The sequence below is a fragment of the Nicotiana sylvestris genome, chromosome 1 (assembly GCF_000393655.2).
Source record: "Nicotiana sylvestris chromosome 1, ASM39365v2, whole genome shotgun sequence".
Taxonomy (NCBI): domain Eukaryota; kingdom Viridiplantae; phylum Streptophyta; class Magnoliopsida; order Solanales; family Solanaceae; genus Nicotiana; species Nicotiana sylvestris.
In genome coordinates, this window is record NC_091057.1 from 59,332,813 (window position 1) to 59,358,660 (window position 25,848).

The window sequence follows — 25,848 nt, forward strand, 5'->3', positions numbered from 1 at the left end:
TTAATTTGCTTTATTTGATTCAACCTGCCTTACTTGAATTCTGTGCAGCATGCTAGGCTAGAATCACTTGTTTCCTTAATATGAAATTTCGCCATTTATGGATATCTTCTTCTTGTTGTTGTGTATTTATTTTGGGACTACAGATATGGGATTCCGGTAGCTCCCCCTTGTCTGTTTACTTTGGGACTACGGGTTAGATTCCTGGTAGATGCCCATGTACATTTACTTTAGGACTACGGGTTAGATTCCCGGTAGATCCCCTTGCACAGTTATATGAAACTATGGGAATGCACCCGGTAGATTCCCCCCAGTACTGGGTATTTACATTTGGGACTACGGATCGGGATTCCGGTAGATCCCCGCGCATTGATAGTTGGACTACGGGACGGGATCCCGGGAGATCCTTCGGACATATATATGATGGACTACGGGACGGTATCCCGGGAGATCCACTGGACAGTTGTAATTGGGACTACAGGACAGTATCCTGGAAGGTGCCCCGGTTGTTATCTCTACATTGAGCTGTATTTCTTTCTGTGGCTTGTTTTGTCTCTAATCTAGTTGTTGTTCTGTCAATTCTATGTTATTTCTTACTGTTGCACTTATTTATATTATTTTATTCCACACTGTTAACCCTTATATTGTATTTAACCTCAGTAGGGCCCTGACCTTTCTCGTCACTACACAACCGAGGTTAGGCTTGACACTTACTGAGTACCGCTGTGGTGTACTCATTCCCCTTCTACGTATATTTTTCATGTGCAGATCTAGGTACCGCTGATTAGGACTACTATCATTGAGGGAGGTGACTGCTTAGAGTCTCCGAGGTACATCTGCCGCGTCTGCAGACCAAGGAGTCCCTTTCTATTCCTGCCTTAAGTATTTAGCCCTTTTGTACTTTTCTGTTCTTTATTAGAAATTCCGGAGTTAGAGCTATGCAGTATTTCTTTTCTTAGCTTGTGATTCATGGGTTTCCGGGTTTTAGATTTATGTTTGGTATTGAGAGTTAAACATGGTGTATGCCGAGCGGCACATTTAAACATTCTTACTACTTTATTTTTATTTTAAATTATTTACATCCTCAAATTTTGGTTTTTCTTCCGTAAATTAGGCTTACCTAGTCGTAGAGACTAGGTGCCGTCACGATGGTTCATGGAGGACGAACCGGGGTCGTGACAAGTTTGTATCAGAGCTCTAGGTTCATTGGAGTCATGGATCACAAGCCAGTTTATTAGAGTCTCACTGATCGGTACGGAGACGTCTGTACTTATCTACGAGAGGCTATGTAACTATTAGGAAAATTCCACTTTATTTGATTTCCTTGTCGTGCGATATCTTTTACATCACAATTCTAAACGTCTTTCTTCTATTCTCTCACAGATGGTGAGGACACGTGCTACTTGAGATGATTAGGCACACACGCCCTCTACTGCAGCCGCTAGAGGCCGGGGCCGGGGTAGAGGACGAGGATGCGAACATGGTGCAGCCAGAGTACCTGCGCTAGCTGCCGCCGAGGTACCACCAGCGGATCTAGCCAGAGTCCAGGCACCTTACATGCCTACTTCTACTACCACTCCAGCTCTGCAGGAGACTTTGGCACAATTTATGAGCATGTACACCACTTTGGCTCAGGCAGGGTTGCTTCCCCTTGCTGCAGCTACATCTCAGGCCGGGGGAGGAGCATAAACTCCCATCGCCCGGATTCCTGAGCAATGAGTGCATGTTGAGCAGGTCCCTGAGATTATACCTGTACCGCCTGCAGTGCCAGCTCAGCCCTAGTACTGGGCAGCTGCTTCTGAGGATAAGCAGTTGAGGCTTGAGAGGTTCAAGAAGTACAAGCCTCTTGTATTTAGTGGTCTAGCATAGGAGGATGCTTTGGGATTCCTTGATAAGTGTTACCGCATTCTTCGTACCTTGGGTATCTCAGGATCGAGCGAGGTTACTTTCACTACCTTCTAGCTTCGAGGAGCCGCCTATGAGTGGTGGCACACCTATGAGTTAGACAGTCCAGATGAGTCTGCTTCACTGACTTGGGCTCAGTTTTCAGATTTATTCCTGAGGGAGTATATCCCTCAGAGCCACAGGGACGCAAGACGCGCAGAGTTTGAGCATTTGCACTAGGGTGCTATGACTGTTTCAGAGTATGTTGTCCGCTACACCAGTTTGGCTAGGCATGCACCAGCCTTGGTTACTACTGTTCGCGAGAGAGTTTGCCGTTTTATTGAGGGCCTTATTCCCAGCATCAGATCTAGCATGGCTCGTGAGTTGGAGATGGATATTTCTTATCAGTAGGTGGTGAGCATTGCTAGGAGGATTGAGGATATGCATGCTAGAGAGAAAGAGGAGAGGGAGGCCAAGAGGTCTCGAGAGTCGGGCTATTTTTCTGGTGCCCGTACCCCAACTACAGCTCATCATGGCAGGGGTTATATGAGTCGCCCTGTTCATTCAGCTCTTCCAGCAGCCAGTAATGCTCCAGATCCTCCTAGACCTCAGGAGCCTTATTATGCACCATCGGTATCTAGCGCGCCTCTTACACGGGGTGCTTTCAGAGGTCAGTCCAACAGACCAGGCCCTAGCCAGTCACGGCCACCATGTCCTCCCAAAGCTTGTTTTGAGTGTGGCAACACACGCCATATGGTGAGGGATTGCCCCATACTTGGGAAGGGTGCACCTCTACAGACTTCTCAACCACAGCGTGCCCCGCAGAGCTCTTAGGCTATGGTTACAGCTCCAGTTGCTACCCTACCTGCGCAGCCAGCTAGAGGTAGAGGTCGGGGAGGTAGAGGTCACCCTAGAGAGGGAGGCTAGGCCAGGTACTATGCCATTCCTGCATGTACCGAGGCTGTTGCCTCTGATTCTGTCATCACAGGTATTATATTGGTTTGTCACAGACATGCATCGGTTCTATTCGATCCAGGCTCTACTTATTCTTATGTCTCGTCTTATTTTTCTCCATATTTGGGTGTTTCTCGTGATTCATTGAGTTCCCCTATTTATGTTTCTACTCCAGTGGAAGATTCTCTCGTTGTGGACAGCGTTTATCGGTCGTGTTTGGTTTCTCTTAGTGGTTTTGAGGTCAGAGCCAATTTATTGTTACTTAGCATGGTTGATTTTGATATTATCTTGGGCATGGACTGGCTGCCGCCCCATTATGCTATTCTTGATTGTCACGCCAAAACCGTGACGCTGGCTATGCTAGGTGTACCGCGTGTTGAGTGGAGGGGTACTTTAGATTACACCCCAGTAGAGTTATCTCTTTTCTTAAAGCCCAACATATGGCTGAGAAGGGGTGTGATGCATATTTAGCTTATGTGAGAGATGTCAGTATTGATACCCCTTCAGTTGATTCAGTTCTAGTAGTACGAGATTTTCCCGATGTGTTTCCAGCTGACCTTCCAGGCATGCTGCTTGATAGAGATATTGATTTTGGCATTGATCTATTGGGGAACTCAGCCCATTTCTATTCCTATGTATCGTATGGCTCCTCCTGAGTTGAAGGAGTTGAAGGATCAGCTACAGGAATTGCTTGATAAGGGTTTTATCCGGCCTAGTGTATCACCTTGGGGTGCTCCTATCTTGTTTGTGAAGAAAAAGGATGGTTCTATGCGTATGTGTATTCACTATCGCTAGTTGAACAAGGTTACAGTGAAGAACCGTTATCCTTTGCCTCATATCAATGATCTGTTTGACCAGCTTCAGGGCGCACAGGTGTTTTCTAAGATTGATTTGCGTCAGGTTACCATCAGTCTAAGATTCAGGAGCCAGATATCTTGAAGACTACTTTTTGGACTCGGTATGGCCATTAAGAGTTCCTTGTTATGTCATTTGGGCTGACCAATACCCCAACAACCTTTATGAATTTGATGCACAGTGTGTTTCGGCTGTATCTTGACTCGTTTGTCATTGTCTTTATTGATGATATTCTGGTGTATTCCCAAAGTTGGGAAGATGATGAGCAGCACCTGAGGACTGTGCTTCAGACTCTTAGAGAGAAGAAGTTATATGCTAAATTCTTGAAGTGTGAGTTTTGGTTGGATTCAGTGGCATTCTTAGGCCACGTGGTATCGAGTGAGGGTATTCAGGTGGATTCGAAGAAGATAGAGGTTGTGCAGAGTTGGCCCAGACCATCCTTAACTACAGAGATTTGTAATTTCCTTGGTTTGGCGGGTTACTATCGTCGTTTTGTGGAGGGATTTTCATCGATTGCAGCCCCTATGACCAGGTTGACCTAGAAGGGTACTCCGTTTCAGTAGACGGAGGAGTGTGAGGCGAGCTTTCAGAAGCTCAAAACAGCTTTGACCACAACCCCAATTTTGATACTGCCTACAGCTTCGGGGTCTTATACGGTCTATTGTGACGCCTCGAGGGTTGGCCTCAGTGCGGTGTTGATGCAGGACGGTAGGATGATTGCCTACGCGTCTAGACAGTTGAATATACATGAGAAAAACTATCCTGTTCATGACCTTGAGTTAGCTGTCATTGTTCACGCCCTGAAGATTTAGCGCTATTACTTATAAGGTGTGCCTTGTGAGATTTATACTGACTATCGGAGCTTGCAGCACTTTTTCAAGCAAAAGGATCTAAATTTGCGCCAGAGGAGGTGGTTAGAGTTGCTAAAGGATTAGGATATCACTATTTCATATCACCTGGGCAAGGCAAATATGGTGGCCGATGCTTTAAGTCGCCGGGCAGAGAGTTTGGGAGTTTGGCTTATTTACCAGCATCAGAGAGGCCTATGGCGATGGATATTCTAGCCTTAGCCAGCCAGTTTGTGAGATTGGATCTTTCGGAGCCTGGTTGGGTTCTAGCTTGCGTGGTTTATCGGTCTTCTTATTTGATCGTATCAGGGAGCGGCGGTATGATGACCCTCTATTTTCTTGTCCTCAAGGACAATGTTCAGCATGATGTTGCTAGGGATGTGACTATTGATGATGATGGGGTATTAAGGATGCAGGGTCGAATTTGTGTATCCAATGTTGATGGGCTTCGAGAGTTGATTCTAGAGGAGGCCCATAGCTCGCGGTATTCCATTCATCCAGGTGCCGCGAAGATGTATCAGGATTTGAGGCAGCACTATTGGTGGAGGCGGATGAAGAAAGATATAGTTGGATTCGTAGCTCGGTGCCTCAACTGTCAGTAGGTGAAGTATGAGCACTAGAGACCGGGTGGGTTGCCTCAGCAGATAGCGATTCTAGAGTGGAAGTGGGAGCGGATCACAATGGACTTTGTAGTGGGGATCCCACGGACTTTGAGGAAGTTTGATGCCATTTGGGTGATTGTGGATCGGCTGACCAAATCCGCTTATTTTATTCTTGTGTGTACTACTTATTCCTCGGAGCGATTGGCAGAGATTTATATCTGGGAGATTGTTCGTATGCATGGTATTCCAATTTCCATCATTTCAGATGGAGGCAACTAGTTCACATCACAGTTCTGGAGAGCCATTCAACATGAGTTAGGTACTCGGGTAGAGTTGAATACATCATTTCACCTCCAGACGGATGGACAGACCGAGCGCACTATTCAGATTCTTGAGGATATGCTCCGTGCGTGTGTGATTAAGTTTGGGTGAGGCCAGACTATTGGGCACAGACTTGGTTCAGGATGCTTTGGAGAAGGTTAAGGTGATTCAGGATAGATTCCGTACAGCCCAGTCCAAACAGAAGAGTTACGTGGACCGGAAGGTTCGTGATGTTTTCTATATTGGCCGGAGTTCACCTGGTATTCCATGTTTCGATTCTCCAGAGGTATCACGGGGATCCGTCACATGTGTTGGATTTCAGTTCAGTCCAGTTGGACATGGATATATCTTATGTTGAGGAGCCTGTGGCAATATTAGACAGGCAGATTAGAAAGCTGAGGTCAAAGAACATTGCTTTGGTAAAGGTTCAGTGGCGAGGCCAGCCGGTCGAGGAGGTGACCTAGGAGACCGAGCAGGATATGCGCAGCCGTTACCCTCATCTTTTCACTATTTCAAGTATGTCTCTATGCTCGTTTGAGGACGAACGAATGTTTAAGTGTAGGAGGATGTGGCGACCCGGCCAGTCGTCTTAAGAATTTACGTCTCGATCCCCTATCAACTGCTTTCCCCAAGTTTATTTCTGCTAAGGTGATTTGCCGGGATGTTCGGTTTTGCGTTTCGGAGAGTTTTGGGACACTTAGTCCCTAAATGATAGCTTAAGTGTTGGAAAGTTGACCGTAGTCGTAACAGTGTAAAGAAGGCCTCGGAATGGAAATCTGATGGTTTCGTTAGCTCCATTGGGTGATTTTGGGGTTAGGAGCGTGTTCGAATTGTGTTTTGGAGGTCCGTAGCTAAATTAGGCTTGAAATGCCGAAAGTTGAATTTTGAAAGTTTCCGGTTAGATAGTGAGATTTTGATCAGAGGGTCGGAATAGAATTCCGAGAGTTGCAGCAGTTTTGTTATGTCATTTTGGATATGTGTGCAAAATTTTAGTTCATTCGGAGGTGGTTTGGCTGGATTTTTTATCAAAAGCAGAATTTGGAAGATTTTTGAAACGTAGGCTTGAATCCGATATGTTTTGATTGATTTGGTGTTGTTGGAAGTGTTTTGAAGATTGGTACAAGTTTGAATGAGGTTTTAGGATATGTTGATGCCTTTGGTTGAGGTCCCGGAGGCCTCGGGGTGATTTCGAATGGTTAACGGAAAGTTTGAGGAAATGTTGCAGCTGCCTTTCTTTGCTGCATCTGGTATTTTTGCTCTGTGGTTTGGGGACCGCAGATGCGACTAATAGGCCGCAGAAGCGGATTTTGGTCTCTTTAGCAGGAACCACAGATGCGGTTATTTTTTCACAGAAGCGCTACCGCATCAGCGGATTGGGAGCCGCAAATGCGGAAAATTTCCATTTAAGTGAAAAGTCGCAGATGCGACGTTAGTTCCATAGAAGCAGGACTGCAGATGCGGTCCCGTGACCGCAGATGCGGAAATCGCTGGGCAGGATATATAAATAGTTGCCTTCGCGAATTTGAGGGATTCTTTCACCATTTTCACCCGGGTTTGAAGCTTTTGAGAGAGATTCTTGAGGAAAACAAAGGGAAATTGCTTGGAGGTAACATCTTTGACTTCATAACTCGTTTTTATGTGATTAAAGACCTAATTAGTGGTGAGCAATTTGGGAAAAATGGTTAATTAGGGCTTGAGTTTAATAGGCCTTTAAATGAGGATTTGAGGGGTCAATTGGACTCCGATTTCAGTGTTCTTGCTATGTATTGACTCGTGAGAGTACGAGGTTTCTAAAAATGTGAATTCCACCCGATCTCGAAACGTGGGCCCGAGGGGCATTTTGGTTATTTTACATAATTTCGTGTATTAGCTTAGACTTTAATTGTAGAATCAGTTACTTGAAGTGTTATTTACATTATGTAATTGAATTGAATAGATTTGGGCCATTTGGAGTTGAGTACTCGAGGCAAGAGCATGGTTTCATATTGATTTTTAGCCGGTTCGAGGTAAGTGGCTTGTCTAACCTTGTGTGGGGGACCTTCCCCTTAGGATTGATATATTTGGTAAATGAAATGCCTTGTACATGAGGTGACAAGTGTGTACTTGTGCTAATTGTTGGAAATCCGATTTTCTTAAGTAATTACTAGTATGTTTCCTTTCCTGTTTTCTATTTCTTGCACTATTAAGCATGTTGTTAGCTCAGGAAAGCATGTCTAAGTGACTTAATTTGCTTTATTTGATTCAACCTGCCTTACTTGATTTCTCTGCAGCATGCTAGGCTAGAATCACTTGTTGCCTTAATATGAAATTTTGCCATTTCTGGATATCTTCCTGTTATTGCTGTGTATTTATTTTGGGACTACGGATGTGAGATTCCGGTAGCTCCCCCTTGTCTGTTTACTTTGGGACTACGGGTTAGATTCCCGGTATATCCCCCTACACATTTACTTTGGGACTATGGGTTAGATTCCTGGTAGATCCCCCTGCACAGTTATATGGAACTATGGGAATGCACCCGGTAGATTCCCCCCAGTACTGGGTAATAAGTGGATAAAAACTTAATAATTATCACTTAATCCAAAACATGGCAGCTGACCATATAAGAAAGAAGTGACTAAGTGTCACATTTCCTTATGTGGCCATCTAGGATCAAGGCCTTAAATATGTAAGAGACAAAGTCCTAAGACACTAGTCTCTAATAAGGAAACTCACGTACTTCCCTTCAAATGGAAAATAGCAATTCAAAGATCATTATCAACCATGAATCTTAATAACAGAAGCTTAATTCTCGTTCCAGAAAAGCTTCACAAAGTCAGAAACAAATCTATTCAAAAGTTCGAAGAATGAAAAGCAAAAATTTCGTTCAATCAATGAAGGTTTTTCAATGGAATATTATACGGAGTTTTCCCTACTACAGGTATGTTAAGGCCTCCCTACTTTCTTTTGGCACGGTCCAAATTATATTGAAGAAACGAGCAAATACGCAATTTCCATAAATTACTCTTTTCATAGAATTATTAGGGGTGTCTATATTCTTGATTCCCCATGAAAATTATTATTATTTTCTGTTCATGGGTCTCAGAATAATACATAGTTGGAAAAGTTTATCTGGATGGAATATTGAGATTATTACGTATTTTTCATTCATTTCACTCATGTGCATTGACCCATGACCAGATGGCATTATATGCACGTATATATGTAAATATATGTATATGGGATATGGGAAAAGGTTACGGTATTATGTACGCACCACCACCTGATCAGCTGGTATATGTTGATGATGTTGCCCACAGTGGCCGAGATGATATGATGGGATGCCCTCATTGGCTTGATTATATTTGTACACCCATACGTATGAATGGCACGACATTTATACGCACGTGCATGACATTATAAATGTTTCAGAATTTCTAAAATTATTCAGATTTAAAGATGTGTTTCCTTATTCCAAGTTTCATCTATATCTTTTACATACTAATTCTCATGCCTTACATACTCAGGGTTTTTTTCGTACTGACACCCTATTTCACGGGGCTTGCATTTCATGCCCGCAAGTGCAAGTAGGCAAGCTGATGGTCCCCCTTCTTAGGATCCCTGATCAGCGAGAATTGGCGTGCTCCACTTGATCCAGAGCTGCTTTGATTTTGGTACGATACGTTTATATATATTTATATATATATATATATATATATATATATATATATATGTATATCTATGTATATGGGTATGACGTGTCCCAGTCCCGTCTTTGTACAACTATGTTTCTATTAGAGGTCTGTAGACAGTATGTCTAGTTGGGTTTTATGTGTCCTTGTCGGCTTTCAGTTTTGGATGTATAGTTGTCTATAGCAGCCGTGCCGGCTCGCCCACTATATTTTGCATGTATACGTACATATGCCTTGATGGAAGGTTTCTTTCACGTATGTTATTTTTGTAATGCAGCATATGTTATTCAGGTACATATCTTAGGCTCATGCTTAAGGGTGTTTGATAGGTAGAACTCGGGCACCCGTCGCGGCCCAGCGGTTTGAGTCATGACCAAAGTGGTATTAGAGCAGTTCTATCCTAGGGTTGTCTACAGACCGTGTCTAGTAGAGTCTTATTTATGGGTGTATTGTGCACCACACTTATAGACAGGAAGCTACATGACATATAAGATGTTATCCTCTCTTCTTATCTTAGATCGTGCAGTATAAGCATTCATGTTCCTAACAATGTGTTACATTTTCAGTGATGCCTCCGAAGACTACAGCCGGTAGCACGGGTCAGAAGGCTACGAATGTGTTAGAAAGCGAGATACATTATACTATGGATTGAGACCCATCGGAGATCATGGGTTCTATTGAGGAGGATCCATTCGAGGATCCATATGAGTCATCCATTCGAGTTGTTTCGACCACTCTGGCAGTAGATGGGGTGAGAAGAGTTCTGACCTCACTAAGGCCCTTAGTTTCACAGCCCGCTGATCAGGGTATGAGGGGAGTAGTGCATGGATTGGCACAGCTGGGATTCCCTCAGGCTCAAAATTATGTCAAGGTATTTGAGGACACCAGCTCTTCTGAGGTTCCGGATAGTCCACAATCTTGGGAGTCTATCAATCAAGGTTCGTCGGTGTATGTTATGGGATATGCAGAGGAAGAAGATAGTAGTCGGGCCAAAAGGAGGAAGGTAATTGATAAGGACATGAAGATTCCGCTTCGAAGTGTGTCTGATCGAGGTTCTTATATAAGACGAGGCAAGGACCCTCTACTATAGTCTTCCTCTAAGTGTCAATTTTTGGTTGGTGAGTTCCACATCTTCTTGGAATATTACCAACTCAGGGTTTTAAATGTGTTTGGTTGTTTTATGAGGATGTAGGGAGCCCCGTCCCAACTTGTATATATTATGGTTATGCCTACTTAGAGGTTTTGCAGACAGTATCTTGTATATAGTTTTGGGTATGATATGTCTACGTCTTAATCGACCCTATGTATATAAATCTTTTTCTAAATTAGTTATGCGAGTTAAGTCTTAATATTGTTACTTATATATATGGATGTCGCCGTAATGGCCTGTGATAGATTTGATAATAAACAAGGATAAGGTGCATGGTGTTCGGCTGGGTAGAACTTGATATTATAATGGGTATGGATTGGTTGGCCTTTTGTTATGCTAACATCAAGTTTAGGTCAAGGATGGTTAAATTTCAGTCCCTAGGAGAGCCTGTTTTAGAATGTAAAGGTAATACGACATCACCCAGAGGTAAAATTATCTCCTATCTCAAGGTAAGGAAGATGATCAATAAGGGATGTATTAATCTTATAGTTCGGGTTCAGGATATGGAAGTAGAATCACCAACCATTCAGTCCATACCAGTGGTTAATGAGTTTCCCGATGTTTTTCCCGATGAACTTCTGGGTCTTCCATCAGAGCAAGAAATTGAGTTTGCCATCGACCTACTACCAGATACTTATCCAATATCTATTCCCCTATAGAATGGCCCCCCAGAGCTGAAAGAGTTAAAGGAACAACTACAGGACTTGTTTGAAAAAGGTTTTATCAGACCCAGTACGTCACCATGGGGAGCACCTATGTTGTTTGTGAGAAAGAATGATGGTCCCTTATGAATGTGTATTTATTATAGGCAACTGAATAAGGTGACGATCAAGAATAAGTATCCACTCCCAAGAATTGATGATCTATTTGATCAGTTACAAGCTGCCAAGTGTTTTTCAAATATAGACTTGAGGTCTGGGTACCATCAGGTAAGGGTTAAGGATGAAGATATTCTAAAGACTGCATTCAGGAGTAGATATGGGCACTTTGAGTTTCGGGTTATGTCGTTCGGTCTAACCAATGCCTCAGCAGTATTTATGGATTTAATGAACCGTGTGTTCAGGCCTTTTTTAGATCTGTTTGTAATTGTATTTATTGACGATATATTGGTATATTATCGTTCAGAGGCTAAGCATGCAGGTCATCTGTTTACTGTGCTCAGAGTTCTACAAGAAGGGAAGTTGTATGCAAAATTTTCTAAATATGAATTTTGGTTGAACTCTATAGCTTTCCTTGGGCATATTATTTTGGGAAAGACATCCGAGTGAATACACAAGAGACTGAGGCTGTGAAGAATTTACCTAGACCCACAACACTGATTTTGGTTTGTAGCTTATTTTGGCATGTTATTACAAGAAACTTGTAACGAAATTTTCTTCTCTTCTAAGCACCTTTGACCAAAGTGGAATGTGGTGTCTTGCTTGATGTTCCGAAAAAACATAAGGAAATCTATGGTACAAGAAGGTTGAAGAAAGGTTGCGAATAAGTATAAATAGATATGTGTAGGTCGCAAGCTAAAGTATGGTACAACAACAAGGTTCTAGGAAGACAGAAGGAAGGATAAGAAAAGATGAGTAAAAAGGTAACAAGAATGGATATGTCCTTTGGAATAAGTTCATAAGAGAGCTGATGGTTTCTCTAAGTTATAGAAGGCTCAGTATAGTCCGAATGAACTAAAAGGAGTCTAACACTAGTAACGTTAAGAATAGATAAAATGTTGCCCTAATAGTGGGATAAAGGTGCAATTGTGAGGGATAAAATATGAAGTTTGGAACTCCGAAGAGGGGAATTTCCTAAATTGTACAAGATTAGGATAACCATGTAAGTTAACTCAGAAGGGAACTAGGTTTGAATGGACTGATGCTTGCGAATAAAGTTTTCCAGGCCTTAAAGGACAGATTAACTTCAACACTAGTTCTAACGCTTCCAGAAGGGACCGATAGTTACGTTATCTATTGTAACTCTTCAGGCATTGGATTAGGTTGTGTGCTGATGCAACATGGTAAGGTTGTGGCTTATGCTTCTAGACAACAAAGAAAGAACGAGAAGAACTACCTGACCCACAATTTAGAGTTAGCCGTGGTAATTCATGCACTAAAGATATGGAGGCACTACTTGTATGACATTCATGTTGATATCTATACGGATCATAAGAGCCTTTAGTATATCTTCAAGAAAAAGGAATTGAATCTTCATCAAATGAGATGGTTGGATCTACTTAAAAACTATCACATTGATATTTTATACCATCCGGGGAAGGCGAACGTTGTAGCCAACGCCCTTAGTCGTAGATCTATAGGTAGCCTGTCGTATTTACAGCCAAAAAAGAGGGGAATAAACCATTAGGTTCATCAGCTATCTAGTCTTGGAGTTCGGATACTAGACTCAGGTGACATTGGAATTACTCTTTAGAATACGGCAACATCCTCATTAGTAATTGAAGTAAAGAAACGCCAGTAAAAGGATCATGTGTTAGTTCATTATACGGATACCACCCTTCAAAAGGAGAAGACACCGTTTAGAATTACACAAGATGGGGTCCTTAGATATCGAAGACGATTGTGTGTGCCTAATGTTGCAAGACTACTTTGGCAGGTTATGGGAGAAACTCACTATCCTTGTTATTCTATCCATCCAGGAGCAACAAAGATGTATCATGATATCAGAGAAGTGTATTGGTGGGACGGAATGAAAAAGGATATAGCAGAATTTGTTGCTTAGTGTCCTAACTGTCAGCAGGTTAAGATTGAGCATCAAAAACCCAATGGATTATTGCAGGCTATGGAGATTCTAACTTGGAAATGGAAAGTAATCAATACGGACTTCATCATAGGCTTACCTCGTACCCAGTATAAGTTCGATTCGATATGGGTGATTATTGATAGGCTTACAAACTCAACCCATTTTCTGCCCGTTAGAACTACATATTCCTCAGAGGATTATGCAAGGATTTATATTAAGAAGATAGTACGACTGCATGGTGTTCATGTATTTATTATCTCAGATAGAGGAGCTCAATTTACAGCTAACTTCTGGAGGTCCTTCCAAAAAGGATTGGGGACTCAAGTAAGTCTTAGTACGACATTTCATCCCCGGACAGACGGACAGGCTGAGCGTACTATTCAGACATTGGAGGATATGTTACGAGCTTGTGTAATAAACTTCAAAGGTAGCTGGGATGATCATCTACTGCATATTGAGTTCACATATAATAATAGTTACCATTTGTGTAATTCATTTGGCTCCATACGAAGCTCTTTATGGACGGAAGTGTAGGTCGCCTAAAGGGTGGTTCGCTGTTGGAGAATCTGAATTACATGGGCCAGACCTGGTTCAACAGGCCATAGAAAAAGTAAAGCTTATCTAGGATTGACTATTGACAACTCTGAGTCGTCAGAAGTCATATTCTGACATACGGCGACAAGATTTAGAGTTCGGGATTGATGATTGGGTATTCTTAAAGGTGTCACCTATAAAGGATGTGATGAGGTTTGGCAAGAAAGGCAAACTTTGCCGACGATATATTGGGCCTTATAGGATCATTCAGAAAGTGGGCCAAGTAGCTTGTGAGTTAGAATTGCCCTCGGAGTTGGAGTCTGTCCATCCGGTTTTTCACGTATCTATGTTACAGAAGTGCATTAACGATCCTACCCGAGTGATGCCCATGAATGATGTTCAAATTACAGAGGACTTGTCATACGAGAAAATTTCGATTGCCATTCTAAGCCGACAAATCCGCAAGCTACGGAACAAGGAGGTAACCTCCGTGAAAGTACTTTGGAGGAACAACAATGTGGAAGAAATGACTTGGGAGGCTGAGGAAGACATGAAGTCTAGATATCCCTACCTATTTCCTATTCCAGAGAAGGGTTCGACTGAGACATCATAACCTCAAGGTGCGTGTACGAATTCTTCTGCTAGCTATTGTTATTGATCATGTGAGGCCATCGTCGTTATTAATGATTTTAGTCCTATGTAGCGTTAAATTACTGGGCTTCTACAAGAAGAGTTGGTAGTAGCGTTGTTACAAAGGCGACTCTACCAAGGTTATATAAATCCCGAAGAGTTAAACATTCAAGGAAAAATGTTTCTAAGGGAGGAAGGATGTTACATCTCGCGTTTTCGTACGTTAAAATTTCGTTTTCAGTTAACCGACGTAAACTCGGGAATGAGATCATCTTGACGTTAACGTACTTATGCTATTTATAACAAGCAATAAATAAGTGTTATGAATGATAAAGGGATACACGGATTAAAGAAAATGAGTTTCATTAAAAGTGGCCAATTTAGAATAAAATACGGGTCGAGCGATAATACCCGATAATTATGAACTAGTACCATAAAAGATGTCATATGACCACGGTAGTATAATATATAAAAGTATATATGAAGTATTTCATAAATAAATAGAATTTTAAGTTATTTGTGGCAATTTTTAAATTATGCAGGTAATTGATTAATTACCGGGTAACAGGACATTACCCGATTAACTAATAAGTGGATAAAAACTTAATAATTATCACTTAATCCAAAACGTGGCAGTTGTCCACATAAGAAACAAGTGACTAAGTGTCACATTTCCTTATGTGGCCATCTAGGATCAAGGCCTTAAATATGTAAGAGACAAAGTCCTAAGACACTAGTCTCTAATAAGGAAACTCACGTACTTCCCTTCAAATGGAAAAGAGCAATTCAAAGATCATTATCAACCATGAATCTCAATAACAGAAGTTTAATTCTCATTCCAGAAAAGCTTCGCAAAGTCAGAAACAAATCCGTTCAAAATTTCGAAGAATCAAAAGCAAAAAATTGCGTTCAATCAATGAAAGTTTCAAACGGAATATTATACGGAGTTTTTCTTACTACAGGTATGTTAAGGCCTCCCTTCTTACTTTTGGCATGGTCCAAATTATATTAAAGAAACGAGCAAATACATAGTTATTCTAAATTACTCTATTCATAGAATTATTAGGGGTGTCTATATTCTTGATTCCCCATGAAAATTATTATTATTTTCGGTTCATGGGTCTCAGAATAATAAACAGTTGGAAAAGTTTGTCTGAAAGGAATATTGAGATTATTATGTATTTTTCATGTATTTCACTCATGTGCATTGATCCATGACCAGATGGCATTATATACGTGTATATATGTAAATATATGTATATTGGATATGGGAAAAGGTTACGGCATTATATACGCACCACCACCTGATTAGTTGGTATATGTTGATGATGTTGACCACAGTGGTCGAGATGATATGATGGGATGCCCTCAGTGGCTTGATGATATTATGTACACCCATACCTATGCATAGAATGATATTTATACGCACACGCATGACATTATAAACGTTTCAGAATTTATAAAGTTATTCAGATTTAAAGATGTGTTTCCTTATTCCATGTTTCATCTATGTCTTTTACGTACTAATTTTCATGCCTTACATACTCAGTACATTTTTCGTACTGACGCCCTTTTTCACGAGGCCTGTGTTTCATGCCCGCAGGTGCAGGTAGGCAAGTTGACGGTTCCCCTCCTTAGGATCCCTGATCAATGAGAATTGGCGTGCTCCACTTGATCCGGAGCTGCTTTGATTTTGGTACGATACATTTATATATATATGGGTATGACGTGGCTCAGTCCCGACTTTGTATAACTTTGTTTCTATTAGAGGTGTGTAGTTAGTATATCTAGTTGGGTTGTTTGTGGCCTTGTCGGCTTTCAGTTTTGGATGTATCCTTGCCAGCTCACCCACTGTATTCAGTATGTTTATGTACATATGCCTTGATGGCAGATTTCCTTCACGTATGTTATTTTCGTAATGCAACACATGTTATTCAGTTTCATATCTTAGACGCATGTTTAGGGGTGTTTGATAGGTAGGACTTAGGCACCCGTCGCGGCCCATCGGTTTGAGTCGTGACACTCTCGGCATATGCCTCCATATCGTAATAGATTGCTCACCTCTTATGTTACTACTTCAGGCCTTCAAAAGGGATCATCTGTTTGCCCGACTGTTGAGGTTTCACTTGATTCGAAGGTAGCTCAACAACGGCTTCAAGATGTCATTGACCGAAAAAGAGCTCGCGATATAGCCCTTACTTTTGGTAAAGGTGCATCATTGACCAGTCCCTAGCCCAAGGGAAAGAAACCAAAGATGAAGCATCCCTCTAAGACTGGGGCTAAAGAGAAGTCACTAGTCATAGAGGAGATCCGGGAAGGACCTAACATAGTGGCTCTTGATGAAGAAGAAATCGAGGATGATATCGAAACGGCTTCTCATCAGAGAAGAAAAAGAAGAAAAACCCATTAATTCCATCGGGGGATTTGGAGGGACTCTTTCGAGAGTATGAATTGGCTGAAATGGCTGATTCTCGCTTTTGAGCTCTGATTGTCCCCAATAGTTAGAAAGGCTCTGCTTTAGGTTCTACCCCAACTTCCGCTCCACCACTAGCTCCTATCCTGCCACCAGTCTCAATCGTAGAAAATGTCTTTTCGGCTTCCATCCGAAACCCTAACTGTAAATGTACCGTTACCTTTACAATTTTGGATGAATGCCACTTATTCTCCAAACTGGTTGGGCATTACTTGAAGCCTCTAGCTTTGAATAAGCATTGGAGGAATGTGGATGCTCTCTCTGCTAACTGCTTAATCAACAACAACATGCACCTTTGTGCTCAGGTGCCATTCATCTTCCTCTCTTCTTCCTTACACTTATTGCACACTATATCTGATAATTTCAAAATTAACCTTACAGGCTAATCTTTTTTCCTCCAAGGTTTACAAAATATGATATTGGACAAAGAAGCGCTTAAGTCTTAGCGGGATCAACTTGTTGAGCAATTTTCGGTTCTAGAGGCCAAACATGCTAAATTAGGTGAACTCGAAACCCAACTAGAGCAAACAGAGCAAGAAAAGATGGCTCATAGACAAGAAGCCACTCAGCTACATGGTGAGCTTGCTGAGTTGAAGGTTAAGTGGGCATAGCCGAAGGATGTCGTAAATTCGGTAGTCGAGCGTGAGTCTGATTCCATGGAAAGCATCAGCAACTTGGAAGCTAACTTACATTCTAAGACCGAAGAAGCTACTACGACCAAAGAGAAGAGGGAAAAATGGAGGAAAGGTTCGGAAAGGTCATGGAATAAAACTGTGAACATGTTAAGATAAACACTGACATTTTCGAGGCCTACAACATTTTAAAGGTCAATAATGAGCGACTGTAGTTAAAGATCCAAAAACTCCAAACCGTATTTGGAGGTCAAGAAATAATTGAGCCTGAAGATGCATAAGAAGCCTCTTAACTCTCAACCTCTGCTAATAAAAAGTTGTTTTTTCAACATTTGTAACTATATTTTTTGCAACTATTCCGGTCTCGCTTTTAGGCCCAGAATTTTCAAAAAACGATATCTGTCCTACTTATTCTCTCAGGGTTTCTAGTTAGTAAAAGATATCTTTTTGATCTACAGTTTTCCATAGATAAAGTCTGAGAATTTTCACTTCCGATTAACTTTAATATCGAGTATTCATACATTCATCTTTTATTCTTTAATTAGAAAGGTTTTATAAGAGAGGATCCTTATGTTTAAAGTACTCTTGAAGAGGATATCTCCTAACCATTCTAGCACTTGCATTTGTAGTTTAAGCAACATTCAAATAAAAGAAAAACCATATCTATTGGATAAGAAATAAGAGATAAAAACAAGAGGACTTTCATTTATTCCTTCTATTCTCAAAAGTACATTTATATAAGCAAGAAAATTTGTACATTTGCTAAGTAAATAAAATTAATAATACATATGGCTAATTTGTACTTCTGATTTCGACGCGGCTAGATATACTGCCCTTGGTCCTGACTCGAGGTCTTTCATAACAACCGAAGTTTTAAGTTCAAAATACTTTTTGATTTCAGAAGTCACCAGTGTTACTCTATTTTTGGATACTACATTTGTCTTTTGAGGCTAGCAGTAACACTTTAAGTGTTCTTATAGGAGTAGCTTTCCCCCGAGTGTTCGAATGTAAAGTATGAGAATTCGAATATTGGATTTCCTATTGCTATCAGCATTTCTCATTCGAAGTATGCTTTATGTTGCTGCCTTATTAAAACCCTTACTAGAAAAACTCATTTGGGACAAAAACTGAACAAAGAAAAAAGGATTGTAGCACGTACTTCCAATATAATCAGCAATATTCAAAAGTAGTACTTTTTAAGATGAGTCATGTTCCAGTTGCTTGGTAATTTAACTCCATCTTGATTTTTCAGCTAATAAGAGCCTTTATCGATTATAGCAAAAATCATGTAAGGCCCTTCCTGATTTATTCCCAACTTTTCGGCGTTGACTTCTTGAGTTATGAGTCATTTTTTTGTAAGACTAAGTCTCTAACTTTAAATAACAAATATTTGACCTACGATTATAGTACATTTTCATGCTCTACTTCTGTGCCACCATCCTCACATAATCCAAACACCAGTGTTCTTCAAGTAAATCCAGCTTAATCTATATTGCTTCATCCGTTTTCTACTCTTTCGCATAGGAAAACCTCATACTTGGTTCACCTGCCTCCACCAGAATCAGAGCTTCTGCACTATATACAAGGGAAAAAGTTATTTTGCTATTGCTTGATTTTGATGTGGTTCGATACGCCCATAGAACTCCCAGTAACTTCTTAGGCCACTTGCCTTTTGAATCCTCTAACTTATTTTTGAGGTTTTGAATTATCACCTAGTTTTTTTTCCTCTGCTTAACCATTAGCACTTGGATGATATTTAGATGACATGATCTTTTAATCTTCAATCCCTTTAAGAATTTGGTAACTTTGAAGCCTATGAATTGTGGCCTATTGTCACAAGGAATCTTTTTTCGCACTCCAAATCGACAAATAATGTGATCCCAAATGAAATGTATCACCTCTCTTTCTCCAACCTTCCTAAAAAATACTTTTTAACCCATTTAGTAAAATAATCAGTCAAAACTAAAAGAAATTTTAGCTCCCCCATTTCATAAACGGCCATGGAGACACTACTGAATGTAAAAGTTCGGTCGGTTGGTGTACCAACAAGAATAACATTGTCATTATCACATTTTTGCACAAATTTCTTTGAATCTTACTTTATTCGAGGCTAATAGTAATCAACTCTCATTAACTTGAGAAACAATGAATCTGCTCTGGAATGAATGCCATAAACTCATGCATAAACTTACCTTATTACATAATCAGCTTCCCTGCTCTTAATCACCAAGCCAACGGAACTTGAAAAGATCTCCGATATAATTATCCATCAACAAGACAATACCGACATCTTTTGTTCTAAGTGCTCGGGAGGCATTGGAATCAACAGGCAATTTATCATGCCTTAGGTATTCTATTAATTCGTTTCTCCAATCCCAAACTAAATTTGTTGAATTGACTTCTCAATAACCATCTATATCCAGGACTAAATATAACAACTGCACTGGAATTAATGCCTTTCATCTCTATTGAAGAACCCAAGTTAACTAACTCATCAGCCTCCACGTTCTCCTCTCTTGGAGCATGGATCACCGACCACTCCCTAAACCGGAAAAGTAAAATTTGGACATTGCTTAAGTATTGCAGCATACGCTCTTCTTTATAATGAAAAATATCATACATTTGATTAACCACCAGCTGGGAAGTACACTTTGCTTCAATCACCTCAGAGCCTAGTCCCTGGGCTAACTCGAGTCCCGCAACCATAGCCTCATACTCGGCTTCATTGTCTGTTAAAGGAACAGTTCGAATGGCCTTCCTTAGTAATTAATACTATCCCAAGACTGCACCCTTTCACATTGGATGCACCATCCATAAACAAGCTCTAATCTTCTAATATAGTACCCAATACCAAAACTTCTTCTTTTACAGCTAAAGGCATCATCCTCGAACTCATATCAGCCACAAAGTCTGCCAAAACTTATGACTTAATCGCAATATGTTGTTTTTCAATATTGAATTCATTAATTTTGATTACCCATTTAGCTAATCGACCCGATAACTCGGGCTTATGAAGGATGTTCCTCAAAGAAAAAGTCATCACAATAGCTATAATACGATATTGAAAGTAGTGTCTAAGCTTTCGAGAGGAACTACAAGAGCTGGAGCCAACTTTTTTAGGTGCGAATATTGAGTTTCCGCACCTCAAAATATTTTACTAGCATAATATATATTGAATCTCATACCTTTCTCTTCCCGGACTAGATTGCACTTAGCGCAACTTCTGACACAATCAAATACACTAACAACTGCTCCACATTCTTTGGTTTGGACATTAAAGGAGGACCGAGCAAGTATTTCTTCAAATCCTTCAATACTTGTTAGCACTTCGGTGTCCACAAGACATCATTCTTCTTTTTTAGTAACGAAATAAATCGATGAAACTTCTCCAAAGATCTTGATATAAATCTGCTAAGAGCTGCCAACCTTCTGGTCAACCTTTGCACCTCCTTTATGCCTTTCTGTTGATCAAAAATATCTTTTATGGCTTTAATCTTGTCAGGATTTGCTGCAATTCCTCTCTGCAAAACCAAGAAGCTAGGAAATTTCTTGGATCCAACTCCAAAAGCACATTTCTCTAGGTTAAGCTTCATGTTGAACTTCTTTAGATGTCAAACATTTTGTGAAGATAAGTCAAATAGTCCCCTATACTAAGAGACTTAACCAACATGTCATCAATATAAACTTCCAATGTTTGACAAATTTGACGTTCAAAAATTTTACTAACGAGCCTCTGATAGGTGGCTCCAATATTTTTTAGCCCAAAGGCAACATATTATAACAGTAAGTACAACAATTTGTAATATATGATGTTTCCTCTTGATCCCTAAGTGAATTCTAATTTGATTATACACGGAATATGCATCAAGGAAACTTATTAACTCATGCCTAGTCGTGGCACTAATTATTTGATCGTTGTTCAGCAATGGGAAAGAATCTTTAGGGAAAACCTTATTGAAACCCTTAAAATCAATACACGTTCTAATTTTTTTTATTTTTTTTGGTACTAATACTACATTATCTAACCAATCAGAATACTCAACTTCACGTATTGAACATATATTAAGCAATCTGGTTACCTCCTCTTTTACATGCTTGTTTCTGTCCTCAGTTATTGGCCATTTTTTCTGATTTACGGGAGGGAAATTGGGGTCCAATCTTAGCTTGTGAACTGCCACTTCAAGTGGGATACCCGTCATTTCTAAGTGAGACCATGCAAAACAATCAGTGTTAGCCTTAAGAAATTTAATAACTTGAAGCTTGAGTTCAGGGGTCAACTCTATTCCCAAGTAAACCTTTTTTTTGGGAAATCTGTGAATAAAGTGAGTTGTTTAAGCTCTTCTGCGGTTGACTTTGTTGCATCAGTTTCTTCTGGTACCTAGTAAATATGTGGAGTGACCTCTTCACTATTATCTTCTTTCGATATGTACATCGAGATTGAAATAGAAGTTGACACCAGTTCTTCTAATTTATATTTATTGATTCATTTCGCCTTACTTCTAGACATAGTAACAACATTTATTTCCCTTACAGTGGGTTGATCACTTCTAATATGCTTAATTCCAATAGGTGTTTGGAACTTTAGCAACTGATAATAAGTTGATGGCACAACATTCATATCGTGGATCTATGGTCTACAGAGAATCACGATGTACCCCATATCACCATCCGCAACTTCAAATAATGTTAATTTCATCACCCCTTCGGTGTACATTGGCGAAACGATCTCTCCTCGAGTAATCACACTTTTTAAGTTAAACCTAGCTAAAAGCTTTGTCGCTGAAACTATGTTACCGGTCAGCTTTGCATTCTCTAGGACTCTCAATTAAAAAATATTTGCTGAAATACCTTGTAACGACCCCACCAGCTATTTTGAGAATTTCCATCCCGTTCAGCTAATTGAAGTCTTGAGTAGCATCGCTCTATGTAATATAACTGTAGACATGTGACTTTTGACCCTCCCCAAGATTTTTCATATTTTAGCAGGTAAATATTTAATTTAGGCATAATATATCTATTTCAATTAATTTTGACTCGTTCACTTTATTTTATTACAAGAAAAATGAAAATTACAAAAAATAGTTTCATTAATGGTTTGTAGTCATTTTTAACCTTGAAAATACCAAAAATAGTTTTGTTTTAATGGTCAGCCTTATTTTAATAGTTATTTTGCCTACGTAGGATTAATTAATAAATAAGATCATATTTTAGTCTCGTTCGCGGAGAAAGAATAAAATTCGGGCTCAAACGACCCATTTTTAAGCCTAATTTTTCGGACCTAGCCCATAATTCCTAAGCCCATTCCCTGAGCCCAATACCCTTAACACCTTTCTTAAAAAACGTAGGGACCTAATACACAAAAGACCTAGGGAATAATTTGCAAAATACACATTTAAACCTAGACCTATATAATAGGAATAAGCCTAATCAGCTAGGAAGAAAAAAAGGATAAATACACATAAAAGACAAAAGGTTGTCCTAGAGCTAAATCCGAGGAGCCGTTTTTCACAATAGCCCACCCCCTTGAAACCCATCTTCCTCACACGCCCCATCCTCTCAAAAACCTAGCCTCATATACAGAGAATCAAGAACCCCACCCCCTGAAACTTTCATGTGATTTGTAACAGAGGAAAACATGACGATCGTAAACAGTAGCAGTGCCGGAGAGTTTAACATAAGGGCTTTTGCTACTATTTTGTGTTAAAGTTTCCTCTGTGCCAAGGAGAGGTCCATTTGAGGTCGTTCGGGTTTTATCGTCAATAGGCTCCTACTCGAGATCTTGTCCAGTGAGGTTCTTGTTCGTCCGCGATCCGGATCCGTCGATGATGTTTGAACTCTGTGTAAGTTCTGTCCGCCTTCGAGTTGTAACTGGTACCGTCCTTCCATAATGCAAACTTTGAGATTTTTTTATAAATAGAGTGAAGAAAGTTAGTCCAAAAAGGTCCGTCCGGTTCTTCTTTTACAACTCGTATACTGACTTCCTCAATGCTTCTTATATCAATATTTTAGTTTTGTTATTTGATTTATAATGTGTTGTTCTAGTTGATATGTTTATCCATGTTAGGAAAACTATTTTGTTAATTACAATTTGAGAACATTATATCTAGAAGTAATTGGTTTAAGTGGGCTTACGTCATTACTATTATTTGTTTCATTAACATTTTTATAGTTTTGCTTTCACCTTAGATTATCTTAGGAGCTACAAATTAATGATATGGAAGAACTATGGTCAGATGTTAATTCTTTAGAGATTTTCTTAGCGTTTAATGGGCCAACATTGGGATGGGATTCAATTTGCTAGATGTTAAGTGCACAGCCCATTGTTCTTGGTATTGGACATGATTTTGTCACAATATAGGAACTGGGTTGCTATTCGTCAACTGAACTACGTCAAATTAGATTAAAGGAGCTCGGGTGTGCATTTCATGTGACCCTGCCATATTTTTGAATAATAATAATAAGATAAGCATATTGCAAACTCGGGTGTGCATTTCATGTGACCCGATTCTAATTTTCAATAAGGTTAAACAGAACGTGTCGTGAACCACAGGTGCATTTCATGTAGCGCGGCTTACCATGTGTTTAAATAACCTTGAATTAATTCTTTAAGTAAATAAAAGCGGTTTTCAAAAGTTAAAAGGCACATAGGTTTAAAAGTGGTTAATATCAGATAATAGGTCAATTATAATGGTTTAAGTTACCGTGCTAGAACCACGGAACCCAAGAATGCCTAACACCTTCTCTCGGGTTAACAGAATTCCTTACCCAGATTTCTGTGTTTCGCAGATTGTAAAAAAGAGTCAATCATTCCTCGATTCGGGATTTAAAACCGGTGACTTGGGACACCATAAATTATCCCAAGTGGCGACTTTGAATCTTTCAATAAATAAATCTCGTTTCGATTGTCACTTTAAGTTGGAGAAAACTCTCTTATACACCCTCTCGGGGTGTAGTACAAAAGGAGGTGTGACAGCTCTGGCAACTCTACTGGGGACAAGAACCCAGAATCTGTGGTTCAGGTTTCAAGAATTCGAGCTTAGAATAATTGTTATATTTGGCTTTATTTATTATCTGGTTTTATTCACATGTTTGGCCCTAATATGTTAAATGTTGCTTTTTACCACTTTGATATTGTTGAACTGTATATGAATTGTTACGAATCCCTCTTCTCTCTGAGTCTTCTAAATTATTTGGGAAGTGTGAACTTCGTGTGACTTCTTTTCTGTTAGAGTCATATCACAAATTTTAGAACAAGGTTCGGACAAGTTGCAAAGCCGATGAAGCTTCTGTATTCCCGGTACGCTGCCCCCTCGGCTCGAGATGTCCGCTCGGGTAGGCCAGGTCTAGAACAATAAACTCAGGTTTTAAACCTAGTATAACAAGACCTCATGTCGGATCCCTAGTAGGAACGTTTGCTTGCATCACGTGCATTTGACTTTGGAGACTCAACACAGGGGTTGGGTTTGTCTAAGTTAGGTGTACCCGAAATGAAAAGACCATCCTGATGCATCATACTTGCTACTTGTGCATTTATTTATTTCGGATTTGCATGCTGACCAGCTTATGAATGATTAGAAGAGAGTTGGGAAAGAAAAATCAATGTGGGGGATCAAAGAGATAATTACCTGTTTTGAAAAAAACCAGTGCCCAAAAATATACTGAAACTCTGCCAAAATTCTGACAATTTTTTTTTTTCTCTTTTGAAAAAATAGTTGGTTTTTTTTTTCCGTCAAATCTGCCCAAACTACCCCAGTTTGATTCTCACCAGATGTGGGATACGTAGGCAACCCCCATCGGGTCCAACTTCTTTTTTGCAAAAATAACCCAAAAAGAGCAAAATTTTATATTTATTGAAAATAAGTAAGGTGATGTCATTCTTGTCAAAAATAGCTGAATGTCCCTCAAAAGGGCGCCGGAAGGCTGTTTTTGCAAGAACAGCCGCCTTTGGTCATTTTTCAAGATTTTGGGCCGGTTAGCCAATACAGCCTTAAAATTTTCATCCTTGAAGTGTTGAAAGGCCGTATTGGCACAGCCAGATATTTTTATTTTTGAAAAAATAGTGATCAATCTTTCTTGAGTCGAAATGAGTCATAATTTTTCTCTTAATTAAAATTACCTTAATAAATGTGTAGGATGAACACAATTCAAAATGAACCTTTCTCAGTCCGTGAAGAGATCCCGTTGGAGCTACATATGTGGTGGCATGATTTGGGGGAAGATAGCAGAAATTTTTTTTCCACCCCTTCTTCCTAAATTTTCTCTTCTATTTATAGCAAAATTTTCGAAATTTTCAGATTTGTTTTTTTATTATTTTATTATTTATTTAATTAAAAGAAATCCTACTTACAAATTGCTTTTATTTTTTTAGAAAAAGAAATCCCACCTTTATTTACTTTTATTTTTAAAATTCCAACTTTAATTACTTTATCTTATTTAAAATCCCACTTTTTATTTTTTTAAAAGAGAATCTCACTTTATTTAACTTTTCTTTAAAAAACAAACCACTATCTTTTCTTTTTCTTTTAAAAATGCTACTTTCAATTACTTTAAATTTTTTA